We start from the raw sequence: 13,831 nt of genomic DNA, 5'->3' as shown, positions 1-13,831 counted from the left end.
ATAACACATAATATTGGATTCTATATTAAATTAAACAAGAAAACACATATACTTTACTTATTCGCTCTTTATGTTTTTGATTAATATTTTACTTCTCTGATATTCAAAGATTATAATTTATTGAATTATAATATGTGTGTTGCCAAAATGTGGCTTTGACGTCATGACGACACGTTCGTCATGAAATGGAAAACATGGAAAACATTTTGGCTATCAACATTTTCATTTTCATTCAACGACAGTCGGTAAAGATTTTTATAGGTAAAATCATGAAGACTAAATACATAACAAACATAAAAGAATTAAAATACATACATTTAGATGATTCCAATTTCTGAAAAATCTCAATTATCTGAATTAAATATAGAAAACTTACATAATAAGTTTCATCAGTAAGCAGATAAGCTAACGTTTTATACATAGTTTTCCATGCTCATACCACCATAATTAAGACTAATAAAATTTACAGAAACTCCCCCTAAATTTGTCAATAATAATCGATATTTTTGAGTCATGTTGCATTGTTGAAAAATGTATGTTTGTATATCAATTAAAGGTTGATAATTTGTCCACTACAAAGCTAACCAAGAAAATTTCACTAAAATCTACAATAGAAAACCTGTCCATCTATCTCATCTAACAAAAAAACTACTTAACAGAAAAAAATGTTTCTCCGATGGTTGCGCGCGCGCCTCTGACGCATATCAAAGATGCGCGACGCCCGTTTTTTTTCAATGCGCGCTCCCGATTTGGCCGCTCGCCAGAGACGCCGTTTGGCACGCGGCCAACCCACCAAATCACCCCCTCTTTGGGCTGAGCGGGTTCTCGAAACGCCTTGAAAACGATAGTCGAACGTTGGGCAGAGATTTTGAGATTAGTCAACGGCTTGACTCATAAATTGTAAACCAAACCAATATGAGGAAATTGGTAATAGTAATGAAGATTATCATTATACCTAGCCAGTAAACCTTTACATATTTTAAAACAAAATCCCCCTCCACATTTGCCTCCATGCATGGTTGTACGATGAAGTCCTAGCTACTGAATTGATTCTTGCGGTGTCACCCATCGGTAGTACCTATGATATTCTTGAGACAGACGCATTGAGGGACTTTGTAATACTTATAATATTGTCTTCTTGAATTATTGTACCTTAAGAAAGGACATGGTTAAAATAAAATAGCATAATAAGGAAAATACATATCAACTATAGAGATAAGTGAACTTATAAATAATAAGCTAGTTTAGGAAATTGAATTATAAAATTAAACTTTAGGCCAATGCAAACACAATTTTGCCTGCCTTCACATTTATCACAAGCCCTGGGAATTGACATGTATCGATATTGCCAACCTCATTCGACATTCACCCCGCTAAGCCCAAAGCTTACACGATCAACGAACTAAGGACATAGTCGAAACGCATTCTTAGCTTATTGCCGTAGATACGATTGAGATCAACTACACTATCGACTAACTTCAATTATCATAACCGATTTTATTACTAACCAATCGATTGTACAAACCTATCGATTTTAGCTGCATTCTCTATGTAAATAAGGTTGAATTTTGGACGAGAGATGTGAATTTATTTGTTGGTTGGTTAAGCGATTTCGGACTTTATGTTGTGAAAGAGCTACCTGTTGCATTTGGAGAGTTTTCAAGTACGTCTGTTTAACAAGTGGGTATCAGTTATCACTTGTAGGATTGCGATTTTATTTAGTTCATGTCAGTAGCTATGCAGTACCACATCTCGGACACTGGCGATCAAATATATGAAAGAGGAGCGTTCCCAGCACACAGTCTATGCTCATGTAGGTGAACGCGTACCATGCTTGTGTGAGTGAGATATGACAGGTCGACTGTTCGCGTTTTTGACAGGCGGTAACTGTGAGGTAACCGAGAGGGGGTGGGCGGCACTTTCAGTGGGGAGCGGGAGTGGTCATACTGTACGATAGTACTCTTTATTATACTGTGGCAGTACCGTACCATGCGTAAAGTAAAGGTACTAAAAGTACCAGTGTTCGAGTGTACCAGTAGATGCCTTTAATCTTCAGTCACTGTCAATGAGTGCGATAAATCTCTATTGGGTTCTATTCTAGTGTGTCGATCACTATTAAATAACTTTACCAAATATATTTAAACTCACTCTGAGACCAAATTAAATTATTTCATAGGAGGCGCCGTAAACCTTCGGTAATTGTGTCATATACTTGAAAATTTCGACCCTTGCCGCCGTGACCAGTTGGCCGAGTGGTTCAGGCATCCGTGGCTATAACGGAGTACGCTGGTTCGAATCTAGCATTGGACACTTGGAGGCCTTGGTCATTTATTCTTTGTATATGACATTTATTTCAGTTTATATTTAAACTCATACCTCTATTCCCGAAAGGGGTTGGCAGGGGACATTAAACTGTACACAATTCAGTGTCCCTTCTAGCAAGTAAGGGAATAAGAAATTGTGATATTGCGATACGGTAAAACTTTGATAAGTAATTCAGTTTTCGAACCATACCTACTATAATTGAATGCGGGATTTTATGTACTAATGTTTAGTAATCTAACTAGTTACACAAACAGTTTTAGTAAATAATGTATAATGGTTTTGCAATTTCGTTTTCTTTTAACCGCTTAGTTGCCAGGAGTGGCACTGAAACTAGAGTAGTTTCATGTGCTCTGCCTACCATAGGATACAGGCATGATTGTACGTTTGTATGTATGTATAACCGTAAATCGAAATATTCCTAAAGTCACCCTGGTTTACGGTACAGTCACCGGCATAAATATGTGATGATTTCTGTACCTTGTCACATTACTAACGTCTTGTTCGAAATGCCGTACGAAATTGTCAAACTGTTAAAAGCGACAAGGTACAGAAATCACCACTTACTTATGCCGGTGACTGTACAGGGCTTCTGATTGAATCGTGTCCTACAGTAAATTGAAATCAAATATTTGATCAAGTTTGAGGATGAAACCTGTAAGGACTAAGTCTGTCTGATTTTCTGATCTGGTAAAATTTCGTTTCAGCTGTAATATCGACTTGGCTAAAGATTCAGCCCTACAACAATATTTTTCTGTGAGTACCTACACCAACAAACATAATACATGAATTTTTGGTTAATTTCACAAGATGTGCATATAGTCTTAGTCATACTAGTTATGAAAAAAAAGCTGCACTTTTAGATGGAAGCAAGCCGCTTTGCATGGTGATAGTAGACATCATAGTAAACGATTTTTTCCGAGGATATCGAAATTTCATCCCTTAGGAAGCCGAGCGCAGCGAGGTGTTTTATGAAAATGAAAAAAATTCTATCTTTTTATCATATGGTCCGATTTTGACAAATCGTATCTCAAATGAAAGATATTGACTAGTGCAACTTAAAAAAAATTAAAAAAAAAATATTGTTCAGAAAAAGAAACAAAAAAATTGAAAAATGTAAATTTACGTATCGCATTAAACAACTTCAAAGAATGAATGACAAAATGTAGAATATCGATATACGAGTTTTTTTATATCAAAGACAGATAAATTCATAATTGAAAACTAAAAACCGCATCGAAATCGGATCAGTAGTTTTTAAGGTACATGTTGCCAAAGTTGGAAAAGTTTAGTTTATATGATCACTTTGCAATTCCTTTGCCATAAAGTCAGAAATAATCTATTTTTCTTAGACATAAAAGTACACAGTGACAGTACACATCAAAATAAAAGTTTTTTTCCTGAGGATATCATAATTTAAGCCCTTGGAAGGACGAGCGTAGTGAGGACTATTAAAAACTGTTAAAAAAAATTCTATTATTTTTGTGCTTTGTCTGATTTTGACAAAAATGTGTCAATTGAAAGGTATTGTTTAATGTAATCGAAAAAAAAATAAAAAAAAAATTGCTAAAAACGTGTAAGAAAAAATTAAAAAAAAAACTTAAATTTTCGTATCACGCTGAATAACTGCTAAGAACGACAGATATGATATACAATGTCGATACATGAGTTTTTAAAATCAAAGACAAATAAATTCATAATTATAAACTGAAAACCGAATCGAAATCGGATCAGTAGTTTTTAAGAGACAAGTTGCCAAAGTTGGCTTAGTTTGTTTATATGGTCGCTTTTAAATTATTCAGCCAAAAAGTCAGAAATAATATATTTTTCTTACAGCTAAGAGTATGCATTGATAGAAGACATAATAAATGATTTTCGCTGAGAATATAAAAATTTCATCCCTTAGGAATCCGAGCGTAGCGAGGTCTGCAACAAAAAACTAACAAAAAAACAAAGTTTTTTTTTTGGTGGTCTGATTTTTACAAAACGTGTGTCAGTTGAAAGAAATTAATTTATGTAACATAAAAAAAAAACTTGGTTTTTTGTTGTTTTTCGTTGCAGACCTCGCTACGCTCGGATTCCTAAGGGATGAAATTTTTATATCCTCAGCGAAAATCATTTATTATGATGTTTTCTATCAATGCATACTCTTAGCTGTAAGAAAAATATATTATTTCTGACTTTTTGGCTGAATAATTTAAAAGCGACCATATAAACAAACTAAGCCAACTTTGGCAACTTGTATCTTAAAAACTACTGATCCGATTTCGATTCGGTTTTCAGTTTATAATTATGAATTTATTTGTCTTTGATTTTAAAAACTCATATATCGACATTGTATATCTTATCTGTCGTTCTTAGCAGTTATTCAGCGTGATACGAAAATTTAAGGTTTTTTTAATTTTTTCTTACACGTTTTTAGCAATTTTTTTTTTATTTTTTTTTTCGATTACATTTAACAATACCTTTCAATTGACACATTTTTTGTCAAAATCGGACAAAGCATAATCATAATAATAATCATAATATCGTTTATTGCACCATGGTAAAAAGTTGACACAAAAAATTATAAAGCATCTCATGGACCCCAGTAGGGTGTTGCAAACAAGTTCCCAGACTTACGCTAAGGATAATCAAATTTACTTACATGCTATAATTGAAAAATAACTGTAATAATTATCTTTTAACAAAGTTATGGTTACTTAAAATTATCTTCAAAGAATTCTGTAACTGAGTAAAATAATAGAATTTTTTTTAACAGTTTTTAATAGTCCTCACTACGCTCGTCCTTCTAAGGGCTTAAATTATGACATCATCGAGAAAAAACTTTTATTTTGATGTGTACTGTCACTGTGTACTTTTATGTCTAAGAAAAATAGATTATTTCTGACTTTCTGGCAAAACTAAACTTTTCCAACTTTGGCAACTTGTACCTTAAAAACTACTGATGCGATTTCGATGCCGGATGCGGTTTTTAGTTTTCAATTATTATTATTATTATTATTATTTATTTATTTCGTGTAACAGAGACACATATTTTGTTAGTACATACATGAATGAAAGTGACAATTAATTAAGGGTTAGTAGGAGCCTAAATCTAAAATATTTACATATAAAGTTAACCTACAGAGCTACCACTGTATGGTGGTCCAAGTATTAGTAGTATTATGTATTTATCTGTCTTTGATATAAAAAAACTCGTATATCGATATTCTACATTTTGTCATTCATTCTTTGAAGTTGTTTAATGCGATACGTAAATTTACATTTTTCAATTTTTTGTTACTTTTTCTGAACAATATTTTTTTTTAAATTTTTTTTAAGTTGCACTAATCAATATCTTTCATTTGAGATACGATTTGTCAAAATCGGACGATATGATAAAAAGATAGAATTTTTTTCATTTTCATAAAACATCTCGCTGCGCTCGGCTTCCTAAGGGATGAAATTTCGATATCCTCGGAAAAAATTGTTTACTATGATGTTTACTATCACCATGCAAAGCGGCTTGCTTCCATCTAAAAGTGCAGCTTTTGGTCAAAAATTCTCCATAACAAGTATGACTAATAGGCACATTTTATAATATTCTTAAGAATTTCGTTAAGATAATGAAATATTCTAACAATCTTCAGAGTCTCTAGATATATAAACTCATTTAAAAACTTTGAACTAAAGGTTAGTAACATGAGACACTAAAAATAAGTTTGATAGTCCGTCGTATCATTCAGCTATGTAGGTAAACTTTTATACAGAGATAGACATTTCAATATACAGAAATAATGTTAAATAGGTATAAGCTTCATTGCCCTCATTGCAACCAACATGCAAATGTTTGAAATTTCTTTTTTCCATGCTTGTATCGTAATGTACTATCACAGAATATATAATAGTACAAGTACAGAAGGCTCACTCCTTTGATATTCAAAAAATGCCGCCATTCTAAATTCTTACCTTCATTAAGAAACGGACCACACGCGAGCAGCCGACATGAATTCTATTGCGTCGCGAGAAGGTCGTCACCACTGAATGGGCCGTGAACTCGCGGCCCCCGGCATGTACTTTTAGCGCGGCGATAGAGTCGCGGAGTGAGCCACCCCTGGTACTATATTAGCATACCATACCATCCGCCACGCCGTGCCACGTTTCCTGCAAAGCTTCGCCGCAGTTTACCCGAATACGTACAGGAACTGACTCAGCCGAGGCGTCATAATCACACCGCAGCTGCCAAACGGGCTCAGTTTACTTTGCGCACGGCCGCACGTGTCGTTCCCAAACAAAACAACACAGAACGACTTAAAAACCCCATTTTAACCACCCCAATCTCACCCATAGTAAACATACTAATAAGAAGCTTATTGGAAAACGGAAAAAGTCGGTTTCCGATTTCTTCAAGGATTGTAGTTAATGTTTTGGTTAGATTTTGTTTTCGTTCTTGGTTTAAAGGACTTAATTTTTGATGGGTGTTTTGAACGCTAATGTTTTTTTTATTAGTTGAAAATTTCCGTGATGGAATTTTCGCATACATATAAATAAAGGCAATATACTTACTTAAACTTAAACCCAGAACCAAGGGAATTTAAGATTAAAATGCCAAAAGGGTTGTTTCCACCATCGATGTACAGAATAATCATAAAGATACATACAAACACGCCTGTATCCCATAAAGGGGTAGGCAGAGCACATGAAACTACTCAATTTTAAGTTCAGTACACTAAAACTTGATCACAGAATGTACAATCATTAGTTAGATTATGAATACCGCCACCTAAAGGTTGTCTGGAAGAGATCGCTCTTATTGACCGCAGCGACCACGTAGGTCTTTGATTTAATTGTGTATGAGTATGTCCGGATGTTCTCCTCTACAGGTATCAATTCTCAACCGATTCTCATGAAATTTCGTAACCAAATTCTATGACTAACCAAAACTTTTTGTCGATCCAGTTTTTGGAAATTTTGTCGAGTGCGGAAATTGCCATAAAGGGCTCAAATGCCAATAGCGTCTATGGCGTTTAAGACTAACGTGACTTGACTATGATAATGACTTAATGAGATAAGTATTTTTCACTTTTGTGTGTGATTTTTTTTTTAATTCATTTATTACAGAAAACACATAACACAAATCACGATTTAAATCTTCGCCAAACTGCACAGCAGTTTGTTGGCGTTATTTTAGATGCATGTTGCGAAGCTCCCAGAGCCACTAGTGACTCCTTGATTTATCTTTCTTTAGCCACTTCACTCGTTTTCCACACAGAAAGCATCGATTTCCTTATACAAAATTTCCCGAGGCATGCCATATTGTTTATCCCTCGACGTCCATCACAAGCCGCCCACGCTCAACGGCCATGAGACTTGTGATTCGTCATACGTGATTTGATCACTCCATTCATTGTTAGTTCAAAGTTATTGGATTTCAGATAATAATCACGGACAGAAGACGCTTACCGCAATTTAAATGCCTAATTAATGAAAATATGTAGGAATTTTCACAGCAGCAATCATAGCAATTCATTGTAGTTCGGCATTTTTTGATACTTGTGGTCGTTTGTATGTGTAAGTGCTCACTCCTAAATTAAGTTGTTATGCGAAGTTTAATTTATAATTGCATATTTTAAGACATAGCAGAAATATTAAGCAAAGCTCAAAAAGAAATTGTGCCAATGCTTTCAGGCCATTATAACTAAGGGAAATTAAAGTATAATTACCACAAAATTAAAATTTGAAAAAACCCCCGACTGCGACATAGTAGACCGATTTTCATGAAACATGGCTAAGAACACTCCCGACTAACTCAGCTTTCAGACAAAAAAAAACTAAATCTAAATCGGTTTATCCGTTCGGGAGCTACGATGCCGCAGACAGACACACACACACACACAGACAGACAGACAAACAGACAGACAGACAGATAAACAGATAGACAGATAGACAGACACGTCAAACTTATAACACCCCTTCGTTTTTGCGTCGGGGGTTAAAACAATTGTGAGGACACCTTATAAAGATCAACCTAGCCCTAAACCAAATAAGTATATGCCACGACTAGTGTTTAGGATCAGGTGGGCTGTATCTTTGTTAACTACCAACGTAAGTAAGTACATGTACAAAATATCCCCAATATTTACAAAATACCTACCATTTTATACGACGACATGTGTCATCATACAAATAATATAGTAGGTACCTATTAGCTCTGTGCCAATTCCCAAGGTGAACGTCGAAAAAAAAACATTAATTCCCTCACCGAGTAAAATATTTGTTGCCTTGCCTCAACCAGCTGCATGTCGTCTGTCTCGCTCGCTCGTGACAGCTGCTTTCACCTTTCAAGGAAGCTTTCAAAAAAAAGGAAATTAAATTGGTCTCGGTTTTCAATACTTATCCGTATTCTACAGAGGGGAATGACGAGCTACGAGAAGATTTCAAAAGGGAATGTACAAGTTTCTAATGGGGTGGCAACGCGCATGTGACACTGTTTGAGTTGCAGGCGTCCATAGGTTACGGTGACCGCTTTACATCAGGCGGGCCGTATACTTGTTTGCCACCGACGTAGTATAAAAAAAAAAAAAAAAAGATTTAGTATTTTATTTCGTATAAGTACAATTTCTTTATTTTTACCTATGTTTATGACAAACATTTTTGGTTCAGTTTTTTTCCAACAGATATCAATTCGTAGTACATAGATAGGACATTGACTGATATATATTTTATTTATTTATTTGATTTTATTTATTCGGGGCATCAACAGCAATACAAAAAGAAATGGAAAACACAAGAAACCATAAACATAGACATTAACAGATGTCCACAAATATACAACAAACATGCAAAAACTAAGTGGTAACAAAAGAAATAGAAATTCAGAAGGGAATAAAAACAAAAATAATGATGCTTATGAATTAGGTAAGTAAGTAATTAAGTATGTATGTAGGTATGGCTAGCATAATGTAATAAATATAAAATACATCCATTCATCCATCCCACCATCATCATCTATTCAGCCAGTGTGTGTTAAGTGTATGTGCGGTTGTGTATATATAATATAATTTAATATGCCCTATGCTTCTCTCCTAACTGGTGATCACGTACGTAATCGGTGACTGAAAAGTTAGCGACTTGGAACCAAGACCTATTAATTTTTATTTTATTTTAGCCAGCTAATAAGTTGTATGCTCATTTCTAGTTTTGATATGTACATTTTCTAATGCAAATAAATGATTATTACCACGTACCTACCTCATCAATTTGGATATCAATTGATATTCAATTGCTCAATGAGATTAGACGACTGGGGTTGCAAAATTGGCTAGATTTTCTCAATACGAGTAATACGCAACGTCGCCATTTCAATTGCAAAGGTCAAAATAATTTTCAATCAACATCTCTTTTATTCTGTTAATTTTTTTAAATATTAAATAAATATATTACAGGACATTTTTTACATTTTAAGAAGGTAGTAAGGGTATAAGAAAATTAAATTAAATTATTTGTCAATCTTTTTCATGAAGGAAAATATCGTTTAATAATTGTTTGTAATCTTGTAGGAATAAATTGACAACGAATAAATTCAAAAGTGAAACTTTTCGATCAATAAATCCAGCACAGCAGATCATAATATAATATATTTGTATTCATTTAACTGACAACAGAAAAGTCAGCAACATCCATTGAAAAAAAAATGGAAGTGCTCACTTTATTTCTGCATGATTCCTAACTATGCAAACTCTACCCTGTTTTCAAGACTTCAAGTGTTCTTGGTAGGTACAAAGCATAGAAAAACAATAATGTAGAATGTTGGAAATCTCCAGCCGTCTCGAGCTCGCCGGGAGGCGGCTAAATATAGTTGCGCTCGCGCCGCTACCCGCGCATGCGTGTGTGCGTGAACCGTACCTGCCGGCGTAGCCGTATGGCAATCGTTGACGCTAAACGCCGAGCGTAACGCAGTCTGGCTCTGTCGCGCCAATACGGAGGAGCGATAGAGAAAGCTAGCTACGAAACAGATATTATCGTGAGCGTTTGTGCATCTGTCTACGTACCCTGAGGCTGAAGAGATCACTGAACTTACTGAAATCTAATGCTAGTTGAGTGCGGTAGATAAGGGACGGTGCGAGGTGTGTTGAGGTATGAGTGTAGGCAGCGTTATAATATGTTCAACTTGTAGCGGTAAACTTATGTTGGCAGGGAGGGTATTCGATGTTTAGCATGTCACTCATGAAATGCATGTAGCTAACTCGTCGAAATATTAGGTGCTCGATAATCAAAAAGGTAATCATGGTTTCTATTCCCGGACATATAAGTCTAGTGATACTAGAGTAACCGTGAATCATTAAAAATTCAAACTAACTGCGAACTGTAGAGGAATGTTGAGACTTGCTTTCCTCTAGACCATATGTGTTTAAGTAGTATGTAGATATTCATATGACGATATAATTATGTAATAATTAATAAAATACCGATCATTACTGTTTTACAGTCGAATCAAATTTAGTTATGTCTTATGTCGTAGTTGAAATCAGTTATGCCGTAGTGTAAATGAAATAAAATTTCATTCAAGCTAACATATTATATTGATTTAAACTAACATGATCTTCACTCATATTATTAAATTAAAATGGGTCTTAATCGCGTAAAACTTACGTTTATATTTAAGATATTATACTTAAGGTGTTTAAGGTAGACTTTACTAATAATATAAATATAAGCTAACATATTTCTTTTAAATTGTCTGAAGATTCAATCTCTTGTTTATTCGTGTTTTTCTACAACGCCTAAACAGTCGAGAGTATTCTTTTAGGCATCCACAGACATTTTTTTGCTTCAGTTACCTACAAAAAAAAATTTTTTACATTTAGCAAAAAATATTAAATATGATCTAAAAAATTAACCTTTTTGTATAAATAAACTCCCAAACACACCCTTTGACTTTTACTGTCTGGATCTAAATATATTTGCCTGACTAATCTCAACTAGACGAGTCTACAGCGCAACGGAAATAATAACTAGACAAAAATGTTCCCTTTGATCGGCACTTTTTATTCTTCCAACGTTTTTCGTGAATCACCATTTTCCAGTAACTGACAACAAATGTCTGGGAGAGTGCCCCACATGTGACTTGGAATCCGGAACACCTTCAGTAAAAATTATTTCAGATATAATTCGCAAAAAATATCTATTAAATTTTGGATCTTCATTACTAAACTTTAAGAGCGGTATTCAGAGTACATGTCTTAGCTTGATGCATCATCTCAGATAATTTCAATAATAATTATACGGTATTAAAACAGCTTAAGTTTGTAACAATCTATATTGTATATAATCTTTTTTAAATTAAGACAGTTGATTCATTCTTTAGAAGATTAATTCTCCGCACATGGCGATGTTGAATGATTCGTCATTAATGAAGGTATACTTAAGTTACTTCAGTAGCTCTAAGATAGTCTCAAGTGTTGCCACTTATAAAAGGGCTACTGTAAAACTTATCTTAAGCTCAGGTGGCTTCACTGTTCCTTTTAAGTTTTATGCCCGGATTAAGAAAGTTTTCCTTGCTCTGCTATTCATATAATGTGTTATTGTGTCATGAAAAATAATTACCGTAAACATAAAAATTCAAACGTATATAATACTGGTTTGCTGTCTCTAGGCCGCAACGTTCGCACACTTATTTCTAAGTCATTTCTAGCAGGAGTGAAAAAAAATAATAACTAATAAAAATAAAAATAATAAAAATAAAATTTTCACAATAAATTGTATAAACTACTGCATGACCTGATTGAATAGCTAATATTTACACAGCTTTACAACTTATATGTAGGTAAACACGCGATTGTATTAGCCGTATTGGAACCTATCTGCCTATCTGTTTCACGCCAACGTGGTATGTTCAAATGTCCGGCATCCTCTAATCTCTATCGCAGGTCAATTTGAACGTACACTGACATAGTAATAATATATCATTCATTGATATATTATTATTATGTCAGTCATTAAAATATTAAAATCATGTCATTTGTCACAGAAAAGTATGAGCGAAGTACAAGATAACTAAATGACATCAGTTGAATGTACTAGTATCAAAAAAATAGATGTGGAGTAGCATGTCAATTGAATTATGGTATGTAATTCAGAGAAAGTCTGTTAATGAGGTGGTAATGTAACTACTTGCCAAAGTACTTAGGTGTCATCGGGTCATCACTCTTAGACATATTTAGGACACAACACACTCCTTGCGGTCTTCTTACATAATGCTAGAAAAATACAGTGGAGTTTCTGAATTTTGTTGAAGAGTTGTCGATTTTTCGGCATTCAGCTACAAACGCCAGATTACTTGGTTAGATTAGTCAGTGTTGTTAACTTCACCTGCCATGGTTCTCGCACTCAGGTAAGTCAATAATAGGTAATCGAAATTTTAACCATGAACCAACATAAAAACGTAAAAAGTACAAAGAGAATAAATTCAAGATTGATTCAAAGTAAATAATTATAATTTTCGCTGATCTCCTCATTAAAACAAGTGAAAAACATGATCTTGACTCTGACGACGAAATTGAGGAAATGCTAAAAGGAAAGAAATTTAGAATGGGATAAATAAACGAAATCGGTTACTACCAATTTTCTACTTACCCAATATTGCAATCAATTAGTTCTACAATTTTCTTAAGCTTTCGTCCATCAACCACTACATTCTTAATGTCGCAGGCCAACATACAACAAACAATTCAAACGAGCCAATCACGACCGCCTATACGTACCACAATTACGTAGATATCAATTACACTCACACAAGCAAACGAAACTATAATGTACACTCACACAAGATCATGACGTGCATGTACCTAGAAACGAGCTATCGTATTCTCTTATAAGGTGTACCCGTGTAAGATTGGATAAAGGTTAAAATACATAGGTACGCAATTGTTACAAAATTTAATTGTTATTGTACATCACTAGCAACCACATATGGTATGGTGCCAATATTGCCCCTAATACCTAGCAACCGATTGAGAACATTTACAAAAGTTGGGGAAAAGTTCACTTTTCATGAAAAAGAAAAAAATATTTTCAACTGCACACGTTGAAAATATATTGTAAGCTTTTATAAGCGAAAGATTTTTTTTTTTTGTTTTTGAAGTTTCAGAAAGATGAAATTAATTATTGTAGTCCGATCTTAGTCCAAGAAGGTTTTTGATTTGATCTCTGGAAAAAAATTATGAATCTTACACTACCTTATTACAGGACAGCAAGTAGATTGGTAATTACAGTTCGTCTTCGTTTTTTTTATTTGCATCAAACATATATTCCATCTTGGCACACATCGTCCAGCCTTACCCTGCTACACCGCATGTTGTTAGTACTCATACACGCGTGCGCTTGTACTCGTGCAAACACTTGGGCGCGAAAGTTTGCAGATTTAGTGCCCATTTAGACGATACGAGAACTCGCATACGAGTTTTATTACATTGCGGTATTTGATGGCTGTGCAAAATTGTAGGTTACCTTAACAGCCCGCAATGTA

Source organism: Leguminivora glycinivorella, chromosome 4 (assembly GCF_023078275.1).
Source record: "Leguminivora glycinivorella isolate SPB_JAAS2020 chromosome 4, LegGlyc_1.1, whole genome shotgun sequence".
NCBI classification, from domain to species: Eukaryota; Metazoa; Arthropoda; class Insecta; order Lepidoptera; family Tortricidae; genus Leguminivora; species Leguminivora glycinivorella.
Note: the sequence above shows the minus strand (reverse complement) of the source record.